This window comes from Myotis davidii, unplaced genomic scaffold (assembly GCF_000327345.1).
Source record: "Myotis davidii unplaced genomic scaffold, ASM32734v1 scaffold149, whole genome shotgun sequence".
In the NCBI taxonomy this organism is placed as follows: Eukaryota; Metazoa; Chordata; class Mammalia; order Chiroptera; family Vespertilionidae; genus Myotis; species Myotis davidii.
The window spans coordinates 586,599-591,250 of record NW_006352194.1 but is presented as its reverse complement, the minus strand read 5'-3'; positions in this window follow the sequence as shown (position 1 = coordinate 591,250).

The following is a 4,652-nucleotide window of genomic DNA, read 5'->3' as shown; positions in this document are numbered from 1 at the left end:
AATCCTCACCCAAGGATATTTTTCCACTGGTTTCTAGAGAGAGTAGAAGGGAAAGGAAGAGACAGAGAAACATCGATGAGCGAGAAACACATCAATTGGTTGCCTACTGCATGTACTGGACCAGGGCCAGGGAACCTGCAACCAAGGTGCGTGCCCTTGCCCAGAATCAAACCTGGACCCTTCAGCCAAACTGGTTGGACCCCACTGAGCTAAACCAGCTAGGGCTAGTCATCCATTATTCTGTTAATAGTTATTTCCCTTTGCTCCTTTTCTTTTGCTACTGTGAATAATACCGCTGGCCTGCCCGACATGGCTCAGTGGTTGAGCATCAACCTATGAACCAGGTGGTCAGGGTTCGGTTTCCGGTCAGGGCACATGCCCAGTAAGGGAGCATGCAGGAAGCAGCCAATCAATGATTCTCTCTCATCATTGATGTTTTTCTCTCTCTCCCTCTCCCTTCTCTCTGAAATCAATAAAAATATTTTAAAATAATAATACTGCTGGAAATATTCTCTTCTATGGCTCCCTCAGGGGCATACCCCTGCTATTGCCAAGGAGATGTGGGAAGACTACGTAAGAGAAGAAGGGTCATGTTTTGATAGGGCAAATATTTAGCAAACACAGGTGTGTGTTCTACTCAGTTCAGGAAACATCAGTCACTGTCCTCACTTTAGTCTCCCAACCAATAGCTAATGACACTGTTGACTAATGTCTCCTGCTCTTCTCTTGGCCTTTAGGAAAACACTCTTCCCTCTCTGCACTCTCTTGCTCATAGCTCCTCTGCAGGCATCTCCAGAGAAGGAGACATCCAACTGCTGGATGAACTTTCCCTTGAATCAGGAAGGGGCACTGCTCTCCTTCTTCTATGGACTTCTAAGGTAATATCATCCAGTCCCAGGGCATTAAACAGCACATATATACTGATAATTTCCCAAAAACGCTATCTTCATCTTAGATCTCTCTTCTAAGCATAAACAAACTAGAGCCCCGCTGTCCACATAATGTCTCTTCCTAGATATCCATAAGCAGCTAGAACTTAATATGTCAAAAATAAACTCTTGGTGCCCAGCCACTGTGGTTGTTGGTTCTATTCCCGATCAGGACACATGCCTGGGTTGTGGGCTTAATCCACAGTAGGGGGCGTGCAGGAGGCAACTGACCCATGACATTTCTCTCTCTTTGATGTTTCTCTCTCTCTCTCACTTCCTCTCTAAAAATCAATAAAAACATATTTAAAAAGAAAACACACAAAAATCTCTTGGTGCCTTGGCCCACACACCAAAGGGTTGAGGGTTCAATTCCCAGTCAAGGGCACATAAGTGGGTTTCAAGTTCACCAGGTCAGTTAGGGCACATGGGGAAGGCAACTAATCGATGTGTCCTTCTCATATTGATCTCTCTCTCACTCTCCCCTCCTTCCTTTTTGCTCTCTCTAAAAATCAATGGGAAAAAAATATAGAGTGAGGATTAACAAAAATAAATAAATTCTTGGTTTTGTCTCTGAAACCTGTCCTTCTAGTCTTTCCTTTTGCTGGAAATACCACCATCCACATAGGTGGGCACATTGACCATAATGTCTTCCTTTCCCTTATCACTTCCTAAATCTAATCCATCCCTAAGTCCTCTTGGATCCATCTCTGAAATATATCTTTGTGCCGTGCCAGCACAGCCAAGGGTTCAGTGAGCCTGAGGAGGGTGGTGAAGGATTAAAGAAAAGACAGACAAAGAGAATATAGTTGGGGCTCGGTGGACCTCCTGTGCCTAAATGAGGCCACAGAGAAGGATCCAGCCGGCAAACCAAGGCTTTATTTTATTTTATTGTTATTGTTATTGTTATTGTTATTGTTATTGTTATTTTTTACACCATTTACCCCGCTCCACCCAACCCCTGCCCTATCCCGGACCTTCCCCATGCTTTTTTTTTTTTTCTCAAAATTCTGGTTGCCTCCCCCACAAAAAAAAAATTGGGAGAGAAAGAGAGATAACCAAGGCTTTATTTTATAGTCAGAGAAAAACAAGGTAGTGGTCAACATAGTTACAATGTTCTTGTGAGTTTCACTTGTTTTGGGCAGCACCTGCTGCCCCTCCCACAGCCCATTAGCTACCCAGGAAGGAACTAGGAGGCAGCCATAAGGTCAAGCTTAATTATGCTAAGGAGGCTCTGCCCTCCAAGCTGGGACTTGTTTGTGGCTCTGCCACAGGTCAATTGGAAGCTTAACTCTAGAGCTGCTCCCTACATATCTTGAATCTGTTCACCTCTCTCCACTGCAACCTTTTATTTATTTATTTTTTAAATATATTTTATTGATTTTTTACAGAGAGAAAGGGAGAGAGATAGAGAGTTAGAAACATCGATGAGAGAGAAACATCGATCAGCTGCCTCCGGCACATCTCCCACTGGGGATGTGCCCGCAACCCAGGTACATGCCCTTGACCGGAATCGAACCTGGGACCTTTCAGTCCGCAGGCCAACGCTCTATCCACTGAGCCAAACCGGTTTCGGCCTGCAACCTTTTAATCATCTCACCTGGACAGCTGCAGTAGTGTCCTCAGTGGTCTGTGCATTTATGCCAGCCCACCATAGTCTATTCTCCTCATAGAAGCCAGACAAATCTTTTTTTTTATATAGCAAAGGTGGAAATTTATTGAAGAACAAATACAGACTCCCACGTGGGGAGGGTGAAAGAGTCCCCCAGACAAATCTTTTAAAACTACAAATCTGTCACTTATCTGCTTAAAAACATTGGCTTCCTTCCCATTATACTTCATACATTGTACTTTGGGAGGAAAAAAAATCTACATCCATATCAGGTTCTACAGGCTCCGTACATCTGGCCCCTGCCAACCTCTCCACTCATCCTCTGTCCCCTAGCTATACTGGCCTCTCCTCCTTTTCTTGAACATGCCAAGCTCTGTTATAACTCAAGGTATTTACCTTCCCCTCTATTTAGAACATTCTTGGCTAAGTCATATGGCTAAGTCCTTTTGGACCTTCAGGTTTGGGTACCTCCTCAGAAAAATTTTCCCTGACCTTCTCTACCTAAGTGATTTCCCCTACCCCATTCCAAAATTGTCCTCTGTCCCTGTGGCATGTCTTTTCATTCATAGTCATTATTATTTAGCTGTCTTTGACACTAGGCTGTTAGCTTCACAAGGGCAAGGATCACATCTGTTTCACACATCAGTGTATACCTAGTGCCTAAGCTTGAGTCTAGCACGAAGTAAACACTCAATATAGTTTTGTTGAAAGAATGGATTAATTAGCAAATTAATTCATCATCAACACTCAGAGCCTAAAGAAGGTGGAGGGGTGGAACTTGTGAGAGGATACAGAGGTTGATGTTCCAGATATGGTCCTTCTATTCCATGATGCCATAACCTGATTTATGAAAAATAAGTAAATAATGCACTGGAGATCGGAACTGGAACAGAGAGAGGCCGATACACCAGTGTAGGGTATGTATGTAATTAGAAAGACGGCTGTGTTTACATGATCCAGGGCACCAACATCTCCCTAAAAGAAAGTTTCTTCTTGTATTAATGAATGTTTATCTAAATACCAAGTTCCATGTACTGTTTCTTGTTTGTTTTTAACGTGTTCACAGTTATAGAGCTTCTAAGTCAGTGGTTCTCAACCTTGGCTGCACATTAGAATCACCTGGGAATCTTTTTTTAAAATCCTGATTTCTGGGCCTCATCCTCTGGAAATTCTGTTTCTTTGTTATGGGGTGGGGCCACAACATTAGTAACGAAACAGAATTTCCAGAGGATGAGGCCCAGAAATCAGGATTTTAAAAAGATTCCCAGGTGATTCTAATGTGCAGTCAAGGTTGAGAACCACTGTTCTAAGTGCTAGAGCTAGGATTCAAAGCTAGGTGGTCTGGCTCCTGAACCTATAACCTTTTTCTTTTCCATTAATTTGAACTGAAATTCAAATAACATAAAGTTAACCATTTTGAAGTAAACAATTCAGTGGCACCTCGTACATCCACAATGTTGTATAACTACCACCTCTATCTAGTTCCAAAACATTTCCATCACTCCAAAGTAGATCCCCTTAACCATTAAGCAGTCTACCCATCACCTTCCATGTACTATTTTTGCTCCTCATACACCCAACTGTACAATTGTGGAAAGTGAGGCTCTGAGAAGTTTAGTGATAGGTCCAAAGCCACCTAGCTAGTAAGTGTGGAGTAGTGATTTTGAACCTTAATTTTCTGACTCCAGAGCATCAACCGTTGATTAGTACACATCTTTGGGCAAACTCACAAGAAGTGGGCTTGGGTTTTAAAGAGAGTGAATTTTGTTGGGGCAGGAATCTATAAGTCGTTAAGTGCACAATCAATTGTTAAGAAATTGAGTTGGCCCTAGCTGGTTTGGCTCAGTGGATAGAGTGTCGGCCTGCGAACTGAAGGGTCCCAGGTTTGATTCCAGTCAAGGGCACATGCCTGGGTTGCGGGCTCAATCCCCAGTAGGGGATGTGCAGGAGGCAGCCAAACAATGATTCCCTCTCATCATTTGTTTCTCTCTCTCTCTCCCTTCTTCTCTAAAATCAATAAAAATATACATTAAAAAAAAAAAGAAAGAAATGAGTTGAGGTAAACTAGTACTGCCTAGGCCACCAGCAAAGCAAAAAGTAATGTAAGCCCAAAA